This window comes from Oryctolagus cuniculus, chromosome X, assembly GCF_051225735.1.
Source record: "Oryctolagus cuniculus isolate XC-2025 breed Fujian yellow rabbit chromosome X, ASM5122573v1, whole genome shotgun sequence".
NCBI classification, from domain to species: domain Eukaryota; kingdom Metazoa; phylum Chordata; class Mammalia; order Lagomorpha; family Leporidae; genus Oryctolagus; species Oryctolagus cuniculus.
In genome coordinates this window covers 1961553-1980562 of record NC_142888.1, presented here as the reverse complement: position 1 = coordinate 1980562, position 19010 = coordinate 1961553, and the positions used below count along the sequence as shown (strand labels likewise).

The 19010-nt window shown below is 42.0% G+C and overlaps 1 pseudogene; it reads left to right on the top strand.

Annotated features, from left to right (window-relative positions):
- Positions 1-10562: 10562 nt before the first annotated feature.
- On the top strand, positions 10563-14084 carry LOC108178679 (large ribosomal subunit protein eL33 pseudogene; annotated as a pseudogene).
- The last annotated feature ends 4926 nt before the right edge of the window (positions 14085-19010 follow it).

Genomic DNA, 19010 nt, shown 5'->3' with positions numbered 1-19010 from the left:
CCTTGGCCTCGCCACAGGACCTTAGTGGTGTTGATTAGTTGCTAAGAGTAGAGCTTAATGATAAGGTATGGGCTCTGTATTTCAATCCTGGCTCCTTCATTTATTAGCTTAGCAGGTTACTTAGGCAAGTTATTGAGTATCCTTAGCTTCAGATTCCTGATCTGTAGAACAGGGATAATTTGTGAAGTTAAATGATCCCTGTTAAGATGAAATAGTATTTGGCCCATTGGAAGGGCTTGATTAATATTAGCTGTCATTACTGTTGTTATTATTTTGGGATTAAGGGGAAAAGACTAACTTTGGAAAAGTCCCAAAAGATTAGAGAATGATTGACTTCTGATCAGTAGGCAAAGGGTTCCACTCATACTAGTGAATCAGTAGCTCCTCTCTTGGCTTGAAAGCAATTTATAGAAAGAACATCTACGAGTTGTCAGGCACAGCCTAAGAGGCTGAGGAAAATGACATGAAAACACACGGGCTCTCAGATCTTCGGACCCCATGCCCTTTCTATAATGAAGCAACTACTTTTTCTCCAGACAAGGTGATATTTGATCTGAAAGGTTGAGTAAGTGTTTGGTAAGGCCTTAGGAACAGAGAAAATAGTAGGAGAGTACTTCAAAACTTTGTGGAAAAAATGGAATTAAAAGATGTTTATTTTTGACACAAAAGTGTTGAAATCCATGCATAGTTTTTTCATAACGCTCATTTCCCATGGCCTTTTTGAAGACTATGTGTATTTGTAGACTTCAAGAAATTTTTGTACCAAAATAAATGTCTTTAAATTCCATTATCCATGACCTTTTCAAAGTGCCCCCATACATACCTACAATAGTGGCACCAAGGAAAGAGCAGAGGGCCATGCCAAGTCTAGAAACATGACCCAGATTGGAAGAGGGGAGATGGGAAAGGGCAGTGTGAAATGCCCTGAGGCAGGCTTGGGTGAGATTGTGATAGGGCTTGTCTCCTTGCTGGGAAGTTTAGTCTAGCACTTGGGTTCCAGAGAGGACTTCTGGTTGTTGCTTCTCTTTATTCCTTTAGACACTTCCATGTGCCGAGACAGCCTCACTTCTTAAATCCAATTGGACCCCATGTATTTCTTCTCATGTAAGTTCACTGAAAGCTGATAAATGTTGATTTCCCCCAGCAGGAGTTAGCCTTATGCATGGCACAGGGCTATCAAATGTTCCAATGGTGCTTTAGTAGTGAAGGTATATGGACGTTTGACAACCACCATTTTCTGGGATCAAGGATGTTTTAAAAGGCTAATTAGAGGATTTTGATGTCATCTCAACTAATTAGCTATTAACAGCTCTTCCCATTCCTAGCATTATGGTCACCTACCAGCAGAACACCAAACATCCCCAAACGTTTGCTTAGCTTTTTATTAGTGGTAAGCACGAGATGCCTTTGACTTAGGAAAATGACATGGAAAAAATAGGACAGAGTGCCTGTCCTCAGGGACTGCAGTGTCTGAATAGAACCAGAGTGTTACTCAGCATCCTTTCTTATGTGGTGGGGCAGGGGTGTCATTTCTATTTCAGTAGGGAAAGTCATACTTTTCTTTCTTCCAGAAAAGTAGATTTTCTGTAGGACTTTAGGATGAGGGGGACAGGAACTTAGTAGGATTTGGGAGGGTGGGAAGATTCAATGGGGCCAAAGAAAGGAAGAGAAAAAAAAAATCTCTTCCTTCCAGCTATGTGCATGGCATTGTGTCTTTGAGGAGCTGGCATTCTTAGTGAAGCAATAATGCATACAAATCAATTACAGAATGGGAGAATTTGTAGGTGGAGCCAGGGTAAACAGAAAGGGATTCTCTGAATCTATCTGAGAGACAGTCTACCTGGAACAAAGGTTTGGAGGGGCGGGAAAGGGAGACATATAAGAGATAAGATCTGCTGGGGAGAATTTTGCATTTAAGATTTCAGGTTTGACTTTACAAGACACTGATTTTTTAAACAAATCATCAACAATTCCTGAGGTGCTTGTTAAAAGCACATATTCTGAGTCCCTATCCCAGGCCTGCTGAGTTGAAATCTTCAGGGAGAGAACCCCAAAAAATCAGTGTTATCCATGAAATCCCCAAGACATTGCAGCACTCTGCTACGTTGGAGACCAATGACACAGGGAGTCTCCTCACCAGAGATCATTGCAGTATGTCACTGACTGTTCTTTCCCTTCTGAGGGAGACAGCTAGCAAGGAAACACATTTAGGAGGTAGTTGTTATGGGTCCTTGCTATCCAAAATGCAGCCCTTGGGCCAGCAGCATGGACATGACCCAAGAGTTTGTTAGAAATGCAAGTGATTTAACAAGATCCCTGGGATATTCATGTGCGCATTAAAGTCTAGAGTGTGCTGATCTAGGCATTAGGGAAATCTGGTAGAAAAGGTTAAGATACCAGGACAGGGGTGGGGGACAGATGTGAGATCGGAATCTCAAGCTCAGGATGGAAGCAGTGACTAGACAGGCTTGTACTGAGTTGGGACTTCTTGATATCCCTGACCAAGGCTAGAATTGGCCCAGACTACATGACAGATGAGCTGTTTCTGCCACAATGTAAGAATAACCCCATCAAAATCATAAAGAATACAAGAGCTGAAGGATCCAAGGACAGAGAGGTTTGTTTTCTTTTAGACTCATGGCTCAGAAAATAAAGAGCAAGGACGAGAGGGAAGCCATTCTAGAAGGAAACGCTGAATCTGGTTTTAGGTATATAGAGTTCAACATGGGAAAGTAAGGAGGTGAACGAAAATGAGAGATGAAGTCTGCAGGCAAAGAGGTAAATAATTAAAGGGACTGGCCTAGAACTAAGCCCTGAAGGCCACACTGTTTACATGGCTAGTGAGACATTCACAGAGAACTGAGTGAGGTTAGGCTTTGAGGCGAGGACAGGTGAAAGTCAGTGGGTACTGAGCATGATCTCAGTATTCACCTGTGACAGCGCCGTGAAGAAGCTGCTAAAAAGACTGCAGCAGCCTTTGCCTGAGAAGAATCAGAGATGTCAAATTTTAGTGCCGCAGCAAGAGCAAAGGGGCAGATGTTTATATCCAGATTCTGCGATGCTGGGATCACTTCAAGTTCTTTTTTCTTAACGTCCTGTGCCTTTTCGTGGGATTTGGAAACTCAGGAGAAATATGAAGAGTCTTCTGGAAGTGTCGGGTTACGTTTTGAATCCATGAAACTACAAGAGTAAATGTACAAGAGGGCTTCAACAACAATGGGCTGGGCTGGGTGTTTAGCACAGCCTTGGGTTGACACACCACCTGGGATGCTTGCATCCCTTATCAGTGTTCAGGGTTCGGATCCTGGCTCTGTTTCTCATCCAGCTTCTTGTTAATGCACACTTTCAAGTCATGGCTCAAATACTTGGGTCCCTGCCACCTACTTGGGTCCCTGCCACCCACAGGGGAGATAGGAGACCCAGATGGAGTTCTGGGCTCCTGATTTCAGCCTGGCCCAATGCCAGCTATTGCAGGCATTTGTGGAGAGAACTAGCAGATGAAAGATCTTTGTCTCTGTGTGTGTGCTTTTTAAATGAAAAAAATGTTCATGGACAAATGGACTTAAAAGATACATGAATTTTCCATGAACTTTTTGAAGCCCCCTTCTAGAACATATAGAGAAGAAGAGCAAGTTCTCAGACCTAAGGCTAAGAGAACATCTGGTGTGGTGGTATAACATATATTTACCAGTTCTTGGTGTTCTTCCCTTCAAGAGGTGGAAATTAATTTCCCTCCCCCTGGGTGTGAGCTGTGCATAATAACTGGCTTCTAACAAATAAAATGAGGCAGCAGAGACAGTGCATAACTTCCAAGACTAGATGTAAAGGGTATTGCCGCCGCCTCCTTGCACACTTTGGCTCTGAAGGAAGTCAGCTGTCGTGTTGCAAGGACACTCAAGTGATGCTGTGGGCAAATCCACGTGGTAAGGCTCTGAGCTCTGTCCACAGCTAAGTGAGTGAGTCCTTTTGGAAGTAGATCCTCCAGCCACAGTTAAGCCTTTGGATAAGCACAGCCACCGCTGACATCCTGACTGCAGCTCCATGAGAGACCCTGCGCCAGAACTACCCCACTAAGCCACCTTCAGATCCTCAGCCCACAGACACTGTGAGTTAAAAAATGTCATTTTAAAGTACTTTATACATTCTTTTTATTTAAAATTTCATTAATATGTAATACTTGTACATTTTTATGGAGTGCTGTACAATATCTCAACACGAGTGTACAGCATAAACTGATCAAATCAGGCAGTTAGTATTTTTATGTCCTTATCCTGCCTTTGTGTTTGGAACCTACCAGTCCCTCTCTTCCAGTTCTTCCCACAGTACAAAAAGCATCATGGTGAACTGCGGTCACCCCCCTGTGCTGTGGAGCACTAGAACCTACCACTTCTGTCTGCCTGCCTGCGCTTTGGTACCCATTATCCGTTCTGTCTCTATCCCTCCCTCCTCTCACCTTTCCCAGCCCTCTGGAAATCACCATTCCAAGTTCAGATCAACTTTTTTTAAAAACTCCAGCATATGAGACAGAATATATGGTATTTGTCTTTCTATGTCTGACTTATTTCACCTAAAGTAATAACTTCCAGTTCCATTCATGTTGCTGTGAATGTCAGAATTTTATTCCGTTTTCAATAGATGAGTAATATTCCATTGTGGGTATATACCACATTTCCTTTTATCCATACACCTATCAATGGACATCTAGGTTGATTCCATATATTGACTATTGTGAACAGTGCTACAATAAATATGGGAATGCAAGTATCTCTTTTATAAGCTGATTTCAATTTCATAGATATGTACCGAGAAGTGGGATAGCTGGATTATTTGGTAAATCTATTTTTAATTTTATGAGGAAACGCCATACTGTTCTCCATAATGACTATACTCATTTGCATTCCCACCAGCAGTGTATAAGAGTCACCCTCTTCTCCACATCCTCACTGGCATTTGTTATTTTTTGTCTTTTTGATAATAACCATTCTAACTGGGATGAAATAATACCTCACTGTGGTTTTAATAGATGTTTGCTATTTTTAACCCACTGTTTTATGGTAATTTATTCTGCAGCAATAGCTCAAACCTGGTCAGTAGAATGGATACAGAAGAGAAAGAAAGGAAAACCACCCAAAAGTCAAAAGAAAATAGAGAAATCCAGCACAGAAAGGTGCTCTGAACCTGAATTGACCTTGAGTGGCCAGGCACAGTGTGAGGGAAATGAAAACATGGTGAAATCTAGAAAAGTTATGCAGACTGAAATCCATTTGTCATCCAATAGCACCAAATAAGTTTCTTATCTGGATAAAATATATGTATTTTAAAATATAAATAAGCTGAAGTTTCTTGCTCAACTACCACACACCCAGAAATTAGACAATTTATATTCCATTTCTTCATCTGCTCAGTCAAATCAATTCAATGAGCATTATTTGTTACTGATGTATGATATGCTGTGAATTCTCCACCCAGAAAGCACAGGGACGTTTTGCCCTTGCCTATGACCCAGGACAACTTGAGGTATCCGTACCACCCAGTAGCTCTGAAGGCAACTGAGAGTGTACTGTCCTTGTGCCTTCAGCCATCTCTTCAGCTCTCTTCCTCTCTCCTGGGAGAATTCAATCAGCACAGCCCTAGGCACCACAAAACACACCTCTATAGTATTTCTACCTGCGATGAAAAGATGTCTGACAAGGTAGTATGTTGCTAGGATGGATTCTTCTTTAATCCCTGTATTTTGAGATACCTTTAGATTTACAGAAGAGTTGCAGTTTCCACATATGCTTCACCCAACATCCATTATTATTAACATCTTAACAAAACTAAGAAATTAGCATTGGTGCGATACTATCATCTGAAGCATGGACTCTATTCAGACTTTATTAGTCTTCAACACTGCTCTCATTTTCTGCTCCAGGTCCCATCCAAGATGCTAACCTGAGTTTACTCATCATGATTCCTTAGATTCCTCCCATCTGTGATAGGTTCTCAGACTTCCCTATTTTTTATGACCTTGGCACTTTTGAAGAGTACTGGTTAGATGTTTCATAGAATGTCCCTCGATGTGTGTCTGCCTGATATCTTTACATTATCGACTGGAGATACAGGTTTTGGGGAGAAAAAAACCACCAAGGTGAAGTGCCGTTCTCATCACATTGTACCAGGAAATGTGGATTACTTACTACTACAACCACTTATCACAAATTTAGGGCTTCAGATAACAGAAAGTTATTCTTTTACAATCCCATAGACCAGAAGTCTGAAATGAGCCTTACAGGACAGATTCCTTCTGGAGGTGCTGGTAGTTTCCAGCATTCCTTGGCTGGTGGCCATATCACTTCAGTTGCTGCTTCTGCCATGACATTGCCTTCTCTTCTCCTTTAGTCCAGTCTCCCTCTGCCTTCCTGTATAAGGATCTTTGAGATACACTGGGCCCACCTGGATAATCCAAGACAATCTGCTCATCCCATGATCATTCATTTAACTGTGCCTATAAATCCTTTTTGCCATGTAAGGGAACATATCCACAGGCATCCAGGGATTAGGACTTGGATATCTTTGCAAGCCATTATACAACCTTCCAAGGGGTGCATGATAACATTATGATTTATTAGGGGTTATATTAGCCTGGACCACTTCTTTAAGGTGATATCTGCTAGAATTCTGTCCTGTAAAGTTATATTTGGGCTGATAGGTTCCTTTTAATTTCTAGAAATATGCGTTTACTCATACCTAAATAAACAATACTGATGACATTATGTAGCCATTCAGCACCATTTATATTAAGTTCTGCTCCCTGTGAGACCCAGTTCTAGGTCCTGGAAATACAAAAATATTGCAAACAATGGCCCCTGCTTTTAAGGAGCTAGTTGCCTAATTAGGACAACATTTTAAATTTATTTAAAGAAAGCGTTTTATAAACATAAAAAATTCCTTTTTAAAAACCTAAATACTTGACTTTTGATTATATAGAGAGCTCGAGGTCATATAAACATGGAAACGAATGTTCTTACAGTTTCTGAAGTATGACTGGGCTTTCTGTGACTTTTTCCTCTTGGATTCTCTTCTCAGAGGTGGAGTATTACCTCATGGGAATACCAGTAAAAATGCCATCCGATTTCTTATGAGACCGTTTGATTTTAATTTTGTTTCCAGCCAGATTTACAGGGCAAAATAAGTGGGATGCTTCTCACACTCTTGGTGTTCATGTAACTAATATGAATCCAAACCTCACATCTCACCATTTTTTCTTTGGCCTATAAAATAGCACACCATATTCTTTTGTAAGGAAGATGCCAGAAAACAGGTGTACCCATAGATTTTTCTCCAAATGGCACTATGGCACTTCAGACTCAGAGTGGTTCCATGGGAACTCTCACTTGATGTAAGAACTCTGTTATTTTTACTGCTTGAAGGAGGCTTACCTTAAATTAACTCAGAGTCATGTCTGAAATATATATCCCATACCAGCTTCTTCAAGACAGATACTCTAGAAATGGAATAGCTGAGAAATACACAGAGAATTTACCACTCACATACTGTAGAATTCAAGCTTCCTCTTGCCCTGCCACAGTAAGTTGTTGCAATATTCAAATGAGAGACAAATATGAAGGCATTTTAAAGATGTAATGCCCTAAGCAATTTTAAATGAGTATATAGAAAATTATTATTATTTTTCATATATAATAATGATATTGTAACTTTTTTAGAAAAAAATTCTTATCTTTTGGGACAAGCGTTTGGCACAGTGGTTAAGATGCCTCTTGAAATGCCCACATCCCATACTGGAGTGCTTAGATTCCAATCCCAGCTCTGCTTCTTATTCCAGCTTCCTGCTAATGCACACCCTGGGAGGCACAGTGGTGATGGCTCAAGTACTTGGGTCCCTGCCACTCATGTGGGAGACCTGGACCGAGTCCCAGGATCTTGGCTTCAGCATGGTCCAGCCATGGCTGTTGTAGGCATTTAAGGAGTGAATCTCCTGATGGAATATCGCTGTCTCTTTCTATGTGTCCCTGCCTTTCAAATAAATATAAACAGAAGCATGATTATATAAAATTCTTATCTTTTTTAAAGATTTATTTATTTACTTGAAAGTCAGAGTTACACAGAGAGAGGAGAGGAAGAAAGAGAGAGAGAGAGAAAGTCTTCCATCTGTTGGTTCACTGCCCAGTTGGCCACAATGGCTGAAGCTGTGCCGATCCGAAGCCAGGAACCTGCAGTTTCCTCTGGGTCTCCCACACGGGTGCAGAGGCCCAAGGACTTGGGCCATCTCCCACTGCTTTCCCAGGCCATAGCAGAGAGCTGGATCAGAAGTGGAGCAGCCAGGCACCCATATGGGATGCCAGCACTGCAGGCCGCGGCTTTACCTGCTACACCACAGTGCCGGCCCCAAAATTCTTATCTTTTAAAGCAGATGTCAGCCTACTTTTTTCTTAAATGACCAAATATTAGCTATCTTAGGCTTTGTGAACCCCAGGGTCCCTGTCTGGGAAAACAGCCAACAAATAGTATGTAAATGAATGGGTGCTTTGTTCCAAAAAGCTTTATTTAAAAAATAGGATGTTGTCCAGTGCCGTGGCTCGCTAGGCTAATCCCCCGCCTGCAGCACCAGCACCCTGGGTTCTAGTCCCTGTTGGGGCGCTGGATTCTGTCCCGGTTGCCCCTCTTCCAGGCCAGCTCTCTGCTGTGGCCAGGGAGTGCAGTGGAGGATGGCCCAAGTGCTTGGGCCCTGCACCCGCATGGGAGACCAGGAGAAGCACCTGGCTCCTGGCTTCGGATCAGCGCAGCACGCTGGCCATAGCGGCCATTTGTGGGGTGAACCAACGGAAGGAAGACCTTTGTCTTTGTCTCTCTCTCTCTCTTTCTCACTTTCTAACTCTGCCTGTCAAAAAAAAAAAACAAAACAAAACAAAACAAAACAAAACACCAACCGGGTGTTGGCCCACAGGCCAGAGTTTGCTAAGTTTGTTTCAGAGAAGCTTAACTGAAATACTTCTGGATGAAATGGTATGGTAGGCAAGCTATGCTCCAAAACCCACGTGGAAAGTGGAGAAGTGGGCAGGGGCAAAAATGAGACAGGAGTTGATCATTGGTGAAGACACTTGCAGGCTATGTGGGGATTCATGTATGTATCTGTCTGTTTCTGCATATGTTTTAATTCTCTATTATATAAAGCTTTTACAAAGTCAAAAATGTAATTTGTGATCAACATCATTAATAATGGCGGGGTGGTATGAGGTGGAGTGTCCCCAGAAGAGGGGTGGCATCCTTCTGGCCATTCAGATGTACATTTCTTCTGCTTCCCATCGATCCATCTGGGAATGCAAGACTGAAGTGCCATGGAGTGCACAGGATTTGGTGTGGACTTGCTTTCAGAATGGCCGATGGATTGTCAGACTAGGAAAGTGCCTCTTGGATTCAGTGGGGGAATGAAGCGATTTGCTGTTTTTACTGAAACTCCCCTCCGTACTCGCTTGTCCCCATGGAAATATTAGTGTCTTTTAAATTCTGCTTGTGCCCGCTTGGGGGTGGGCATTGTGACATAGTGGGTTAAACCTCCGCCTGCTGCATTGGCATCCCATATGGGTGCTGGCTAGAGTCTCAGCTGTTCCACTTGCAGCTCCCTCTCACCCTCTCCCTCCCTCCCTCCGTCCCCCCCTTCCTTCCTTCCTTTCCTCTCCCTCTCCCTCTTCTTCTCTCTCTGTAACTCTGCCTTCTGAATAAATAAATAACTCTTTAGAAAATCCTGCTTGTGTTCCACAGAAACCAAGTGACTAGCCAGATAGATAATGAGTTTTTCAAGATCTGCGGACAGGGCTGACTAACATAATAGAACTATTCCGGATGCTTGACATGGTTTCCCTCTTAGAGTTCTTGCAGCCATCCTATGATATAGGGCTAAGCACATCCCTTTCACAGATGAGGGAAGGAGGCATAGCGCGGGGGAAGCAACTTGCTTGCAGTTACACAGCTAATAACTGTGTTCAGGTCATTGGGTGCCTAGCCATTCGACCACACTGCCTTTCAGAGAACAGAGGGCAGAATTAAAGAGATGACCATGCCTCAGAGATCCCCCTGGGAGACGAAAGCAATAAATAGGACAAATGAGAAAAAAAAATGTGCAGAAACACAAGTAAATAGAAACTAGGGGTAATGAATTAGGGAGCTGAAAGACTAGTGGGAAAAAAAACCAACATGGAGAGGCGGCAGCTGTGGGTTCTATTTCTTTGTTGGCAGTGGTTTCTTGTGTTTTCTGTTTTTTTGTTTTGTTTTGTTGGGTTTTTATTGCCTCTAGGGAAATAAACAGGATGCTCAGTTCCTGTCTCATGTCTACAGTCACATTTCTTTAATATCAAAGTAATTTAGGATATGGAATAGAGAGAAGCAGAAATTCACTGGTTCCCAATGGTGACAGGACCTCAACTGTGCTTCCTTTCTCAATAAACAAGATGAAGCACATCCTCTCGGAAACATGAAGCAAATGATGCGACTTTTTGCTGAAAACACTGCTAGACTTCAGGGTGACTCTTAGCAACAGTGAACATGCCCCCACTTCCGGTCTCATGGCAAAGAGGCTTTTTGTAAGATGGGAGCAAGGCTTGATATATTTTCCATTTCCCTGTGTCATGCCCCACTCCTTGTCCTAACCCCACTTCTGTACCCCTTTCCCAACAGTGAGATGCCACATTTAAAAATGAACAACCATCCTGCTCTGTTGGGATTAGAAAGACCTCACTGTAGTCATTTAGAAACAGCCACTCTTCTTTCATTTGTAAACTCTCCTTCTCAGGATTATGATTAACAATAGTCCTCCTCTCTGGGTTTTATACCATTGGAATCAATTAGCCTTCCTTAATCATAGGCCAGAAAATGTGGGAATCCTGCCTTGGAGAAGAGGTTGGCCAGACCTCCCGAGCTCAGAGGCCGACTTAAGGGTGAGCCCTCATTGTGTCTATAGCAACAAAGGTCTGCTTGCCAAGTTTACAAAATAAAAGAATCGAAAGTTAATAACTCTGAGCCGATTATAGCAGGTGATGGTGTTTATGGGCTTCTGGAGCATTTTTGTCTGAGACTCAGCGACTTCCAATGGTCGGGGAAGCAGAACTCAATAATTTTTTTGAACTTTCAATTTAAAAAATCATTGAGGTGAAAACAATCAGATCACAAAAGGAATGAAGGGAGGCTTCAGTCACAAGGCAATCCAGAAACAGCACAAACTGCTGTGGAAGAAAACCACACTTCACCCCATCCCAGAAACCAGTACACACGAAAAGCAGCCTTGAAGGTTCTCCTTAGATATAGCTGCCACTGAGTCTAGCTGGGGGCACATTCACCCCTTACATTTTCATTCTAAACCCCAGGTCTGTTAAAGAGCGTTTGTATATGGTAACCATATACAACCCATGACAAGGGTAACCCATGACAAGGGTTCATGGAAAATGCATTTTGAAAAAAATGTATGCAAGGATTTTCAAAAATTTTGCACCAAATAAACTTGTCCTTTTGTTCCATTTTTCCACAAAGTTTTTTTTTTTATTTAATAAATACAGATTTCCAAAGTACAACTATTGGATTATAGCAGCTTTTTCCCCCCATAACCACCCTCTCACCCACAACCATCCCATCTGCCACTCCCTCTCCCATCCCATTCACATAAAGATTCATTTTCAGTTATCTTTATATACAGATCAATTTAGTATATACTAAGTAAAGATTTCAACAGTTTGAATCCACACAGAAACACAGAGTATAAAGTACTATTTGAGTACTAGTTATACTGTTAATTCACATAGTACAACACATTAAGGACAGAGATCCTACATGGGGAGTAAGTGCACAGTGACTTCTGTTGTTGATTTAACAATTGACACTCTTGTTTATGGCATCAGTAATCACCTGAGGCTCTTGTCATGAGCTGCCAAGGCTATGGAAGCCTCTTGAGTTCGCCAATTCCGATCTTATTTAGATAAGGCCATAGTCAAAGTGAAAGTTCTCTCCTTCCTTCAGAGAAAGGTACCTCCTTCTTTGATGGCCCCTTCTTTCTGCTGGGATCTCACAAAGATCTTTCATTTAGGTCATTTTTCTTTTCTTTTTTTTTTTTTTTTGCCATAGTGTCTTGGTTTTCCATGCCTGAAATACTCTCATGGGCTTTTTAGCCAGATCCGAAGGCCTTAAGGGCTGATTCTGAGGCCAGAGTGTTGTTTAGGACATCTGCCATTCTTATGAGTCTGCTTCCACAAACTTTTAAAAGTACCCTCACATATGTAGGAGCATAAGATCTCAAACTAGCATTTGCTGAGTATTCACTACATGTCGGGCACTATTCTGAATGCTTTCTATCTCTTTGGATTTTGAACCCTATTAGGTAGAAACTATTAGTCTCATTTCAAAGATGGGGAAATTGAGGCTAGGAGAGGTTTTTGTAGCTCACCCAAGATTACACAATTAGTCAGTGCTAAAGCCTGGTTTCAAACTCAGGCAACCTGGCCCTGATTCTATGCTCTTAATCCCATTCTAATTCCATAGGATTTCTCAAAGTACTTGAGAAAGTACCTTTTATATCTCAAATAGATCTCCCACCCCTTCATTGCTAAGAAAATTAAGAGACAGAGAGATTACAAACCTGTCATAGTAAGCTTGAGTTTGGGTGAGAAATCGAGTGAGCTCAGCTATTGCTCTTCTTCTGCTTCTGAGTGATGCTCTCTTTCCAGAACCATTTCATCAGAGGAGCCATGGCATCCACAGAGATGCACTGTTTGGGTCTCCCTTTGAGACAAAACATGTTGTTCAGTTACAAAGAGTATAGCTAGCTGAGACTCTCCAGATGTTAAGTACCTTCAAGATGTACTTTGACCTTCTTTATTTTAATTTTTATTTACACATTTTATTTACTTGAGAGTCAGAGATAGAGAGAAAGAGAAACAGGGAGCTCCTATGCAGTGATTCACTCCCTAAGGGCCTGCACAAGCCAAGCCTGGGCCAGGCCCAAGTTGGGAGCTGGGAACCCAATCCAGGTCTCCCACGAAGTGGGCAGGGACCCAATTTGAGTCATCACTTGTATCACCCCAGGGTGTGCATCAGTAGGAAGCTGGAGTGGGGAGTGGAGTCAGCACTTAAACCCAGGTACTCTGCAATGAAATGTGGGGGTCCCAAACAGCATGTTAATCACTAGGCCAAAGGCCTGTCCCTCATCTAACTTTCTAACTGAGGCCGTGTTCCTTCCGGGTAGCCCTCAGCCAAACATTCAGGATAGGAAGATCATGTGCACCCACTCATTTTTGCCCAATGGGGGACTCTTCTAATGGGCCATCATTGCCCCAGCACTCCCAGTTAGATTGGTGACAGCTTTGTCATAGTTGTCAAGGCCCATCCCAGCCAATTCTGCTGTGCCCCCCTCCTGATCTTTCCTAGACATTAATTGTGCAGCACACCTTTCTCACCTATTTCTGTGTCTGTCTATGATTTCCTGGCAGGACTCACTTGACACAGGAATCAAACCTACTTCTTTGATGCTTCTAACACTGAAGATGGAGTTCAGTAAATTTAGAGGCCAATCATTTGAACAATATCTGTTCCTTCCTCTTATCTTTCTTATATGTGAGGTCTCTCAGTATTAACATATGACTGTTTTTAACAACCACCTCCATAAAGGTGATTCTCAAATTAACATCCCACTTTAAGAAATTCTTAAGGGGCTACCTCTTTCCACCATTTTTGAGCCTGTGGAGGGCTGTTGGGAACAGGACTTCTAGAAGTCTGGAAGACTGTGGTGCAAGGACATTTTTGCTGGCTATAAGCGAGGTCTCCGGAACAAAAAAGAGCACATGGAACTTCTTAAAATTTAAAGTGTTTATGCTCAAGTTTAAACTGAGTTCTACTTGGGCAAGAGGTATGCTTATGTGTGCAAAGCAAAGAACAACACAGTGACTGCTGGCAGCAGACCTAACAAAACCAGAGTAACCTAGGGACAGGTAACTCATGCTCAGGGAAACAGTGGCATGGTTTGTGCCAAATTCTGAAGCAACCTTCCTGTGAAGGCCACTGGACACAGAAGCCATGTGATGCTGTACCCCTCAAGGATTTAAGCTATTGAAAAGTGAATAAATAAAATGGATTTGTTCTCTTGTAAAAAAAAATCCGAAGTAGTGGTGTTGTGGCACAGTGGATTAAGCTGCAGCCTATAATGTCTGTTGACATCTCATATTGGGACATCAGTTCAAGTCCCAACTCCTCTGTTTCCAATCCAGATCCCGGCTAATGTGCCTGAGAACACAGCAGAAGTACTTGGGCCCTTGCCACCCATGTGCCTCCTGGTTTCATCTTGATCCAGCCCTGACCATGGAAACCATTTGGGGAGTGAACTAGCAGCAAATAGAAGATTGCTTTCTCTCTCTCTCTCTCTCTCTCTCTCTCTCTCTCTCTCTCTCTCTCCTTCTACCTTTCAAGTAGATGAAAAATAATTAATAGGGGCCAGCATTGTGGTGTAATGTATAAAGCTGCCAACTGCAATGCCAACATCCCATATGGGTGCTAGTTCATGTCCTGGCAGCTCCACTTCCTATCTAGCTTCCTGCTAGTGGCCTGGGAAAGCAGTAGAAGGTGGCCAAAGTGTTCGGGCTCCTGCACCCATGTGAGAGACCAAGATGAAGCTCCTGGTTCCTGGTTTCTGCCCAGCCAAGCCCTGGCAGTGGTGGCCATCTGAGAAGTGAACCGGTAGATTGATCTCTCCCTCTCCCGCTCCTGCTCCTGCTCCCGCTCCCTCTCCTGCTCCCTCTGTCTCTGTCTCTGTCTCTCCCTCTGTCTCTCTGTAACTCTGACTTTTAAATAAATAAGTAAATCTTTAAAAAGAAAATAATAAACGTTAAATATAGTAGTTCCCTTTCTTCAGATAATTGTCAAATTTTGCACTTGAAATCCACAGTTCCATGATACTTTCTTAAACTATAAATGTGAAAAATTATCTATTTCCCTTTTTTATAGGAAGGTTTGGTTTTTCTCTATAAACACACTGTATTTACGTGATTAAAAATATAAAATATATTTAATAAAAATATGTCATTGATATCCTCCTGTATTTTTAAATAGACCAAATTATTTCAAAAGAAGGTTGATGTATAAATTTGGGAAAAACCAATCTTACTGGTAAGTAGAAGAAATTCTGTCCTAATTCATGATATGATGGGAAGGGATATTAGAGTTCTAATAAGGCATGGAATGGTAAAATGGTTGCTAATTGAATGTGACCCTTGAGTAATTTATGCCTTTGGGGGATAAAATGTTAGCAAAAAGTGAGTCCTATACTGCTGTTATCTTTATTCACAGATCCATTCACTCATCCGTATACTTGTTCATCTCCCCGTCCATTTATTATCCATTTATTATTCATTCATCCTCCATCCATGCATCAGTTTCTTACTGAGCTACCCATCCATCTATCGCACTTCCTTCCATTCACCCATTCATTCCACTGACCCAGTCAAGGTGATACCATTGCAGTGCATGTAGACACAGAAGAAATGGTCCTTCCCATAGGGGAACGTTCCATTTCATAGGGGAGAAAAGGAAAGAAAAGGAGATATAAGATGAATGCTCCCTGGAGTTGTGTAATATGTCCACAGGGTTCCCAAGCATGGGAAATCTCATCTGACAGAAGAGAAACACACATTTCTTGGGTGGAAGATACAGAATTTACTTTAAACTTAGAAAATTCTTGAAGAGCTAGTAGAACACCATAAACAGAAAGGAGAGTATATTTTTAGAAAATTTAGAAAATTTAGAAAAGCAGAGTTACTTACATAAACACACAGAAGGGTTGGGGATCTTCTATCCACTGGTTCACTCCCCAAATGGCCACAACTGCCAGGGCTGGGCCAGGCCAAAGACAGAAGCCAGGAGCTTCTTCCGGGTTTCCCATGTGGGTGGCAGGGGCCCAAGCACTTGGGCTATCTTCAGCTGCTTTCTCATGTGCATTATCAGGAAACTGGATCAGAAATGGGGCAGCCAGGACTGGAACCAGTGCCCATGTAGGATGCCAGCTTTTCAGGCTGTGGCTTAACCTGCTGCGCTGCAGCACTGGCCCCAAAGAGTATATTTTAGGCAAAGCTGGTAGAGAGGACATGTTGTAGTCTGGAGATGGTGAATATTTTTGTTTAGCTGGATGATGGTGATAGAAGATTAAGTCTGAAAAGCCTATTGAGAGGATTCATGGACAGTCTGCAACAATGGACTCAGATTTTCTCAACAATAGCCTATTATAGTCAAAGTAGCAAGTACAAGATTTTTAATTAACTCAATTTAAAAAAATTTTTTTAAAATTTATTTGACAGAGTTAGAGAGAGAGACAGAGACAAAGGTCTTCCTTCCGTTGGTTCACCCCACAGACGGCAGCCACAGCCCAAGCTGCGTCGATCCAAAGCCAGGAGCCAGGTGCTTCTCCTGGTCTCCCATGGGGTGCAGGGCCCAAGCACTTGGGCCATCCTCCACTGCCTTCCCGGGCCACAGCAGAGAGCTGGCCTGGAAGAGGGGCAACCGGGACTAGAACCCAGTGCCCATATGGGGTGCCAGTGCCGCAGGTGGAGGATTAACCAAGTGAGCCACAGCTCTAGCCCCTAACTCAATTTTAATTAGCAATTTAATAGCTAAAATACATTAAATCAGAAGTTCTGAAGTTTTCTCAGTTTATAACACCCTGTGTCTCTGTGATGCTTTCACGGCACCTCACATGTCAAAAGAGATAACTAACGATTTCATCTACTAAGTAGTTAAATTCAAATAGCTTATTAAATATTTATTCTTAAAACTTATCCACCATTAGAAAAATACATATAAATAAAAACATAATTGTGAAAATTGCCTTCTTAAATAACCAGTTACGTGTGTGCTTGTTGGGCACTGCACAACTATGAAACCTTAGATTTAGATTAGCCACCACTACCTACATTTTATGTTCCACATTGATTTTTTCACGTGATATTTGTCTTTTACCTTGGCAAGTGCTAGAAACCCAGATTCACAAAGACATCCTGCTAACAAAAGCAATGTCACCAAATCTAATGTTGAAACTGTAAACTCCATCAAGCTAGTAGCTTGAGTAGTATCTAATTCAACTGATCCTTGTGTTGCCCTCAAAACTTTAAAATATCCTACTGAACCTTTATGAATTCACTGCAATGCCTTGGAGTACTTCAGTGCATGCTGGGGAATTCAGTATGAAGCCATTATCATTTACTATATATATATATATATATACTTATTTAAATATATGTTCAGTTTTTATATATTGTTTCATTTACTTCCTAGAGTGAGATAACTACGTTATTCCCAATTCTCAGATGGTGAAACCAAGGTCACAGAGCTGGGAACTGATGAAACGACATAAACTGCATGCAGTGTCTCTATTAATATATGTGAAAGCACACGCTTTGGCCATCTTTCCCCATTAACAGCATCAGAATAGCGAGCATACCCTGCCTATCTTTGTGTTCTATGTCCAGGGATCTTACTTGATGCTATCATCAGGGCATAATGGCATTCTTAACCTTATATGATCAGTTTAATTTTCCCAGAAGTAAACCCCCTGAGTCACAAATTTGACTACAAATAATTTATCTGCAACGTAAGTCAGTAAATTCTGGCAGCTGAGTAGAGAAATGTGCCAGGGAAGGGAAGAAGCCAGTAAGGGCTACATTATCAAGCAAATTGCCACTGTGGACAATTGGAACTCAATCCCACATCCGAGAATGATTCTTTTGGAGAGGTAAGAGACGTAGGGTATTTATACACCCACTTTCCTATGACATTGTTTTAGGACTGCTCCAAGAACAATAAGAATTTCTTAGTGCTGGCCCACTATATGCATGGATAGAGAGGACTCCAATGGCCAGAGAAATCCTCAGGAAAAAAGAATAGGAATCAAGTCTGTCTATTAAAATGGCAAAGCCCAAGTAGATATGGGTGAGGGGCAGACAATAAATGGCTCACACATAGAATGTAGGAGGACAGCATTTATAAAAATGACTGGGATGGAGAGAAAACAGAACGAAGTATTGTACTTTCATTATAATAATTTTTATTGGTCAATATTTCATAATAGCCTGTTACTTATTTGTAGTGATGAATAAATACTTCTTTTAAAATTTTATTTATTTATTTTTAAAGATTTGTTTATTTATTTGAAAGTCAGAGTTAGAGAGAGAGTGACAGAGAGAGGTGTCTTCCATCTGCTGGTTCACTCCCCAGTTGACCACAATGGCCTGAGCTCACCGATCTGAAGCCAGGAGCTTCTTCCAGGTCTCCCTCCCGGATGCAGGGGCCCAAGGACTTGGGCCATATTCCGCTGCTTTCCCAGGCCATAGCAGAGAGCTGGATCAGAAGTGGAGCAGCCAGGACTTGAACTGGCACCCAGATGGGATGCCGGCACTGCAGGCAGTGGCTTTAGTTGCTATGCCACAGCGCTGGCCTTGAATAAATACTTCTTAATTCGATAAAAAAATGATCAGGTAAATCAGAGTATCTGGGAGGTGTGTATAGTTTGGAAAACCATATTAAATATAGTATTTTTTATTGACAAAATAAATTTTTTAATGCTTTTGGTTGCTAACTGTATAGAAAAGATGGTAATTTCCAAGAGAGTTTGGAAGAAAAATACAGTCTTGGGGCAGATGAGTCTCAGATGGGTCATCTGAAATGCTCATGTTTGCTTTTGATGTATAATGTTTGAGAAGCGATAAACTCCCTCACTGCAAAGTAGTGCCTGAGGAGCAAAGCACTTGCTAAAGCGAGGCTTCTGTTTTGTTCTTCTATCCACTGTGAAGCAAGGTAAAACCTCACAACTGAAGAGGAACACTGAAATTGCAAGCTCCATTTCATCTGCATCTTTGGAGCCGCGGCGACAGTGTGTCTCAGCAGGGGGAAAATGGCAGACACATTTAGCAAAGCACTTAGCTTCTGAGTATATGCTCAGCAAAACTAAATGATTCTGGTATGCTACAGCAACTTAGTTATACCACCTG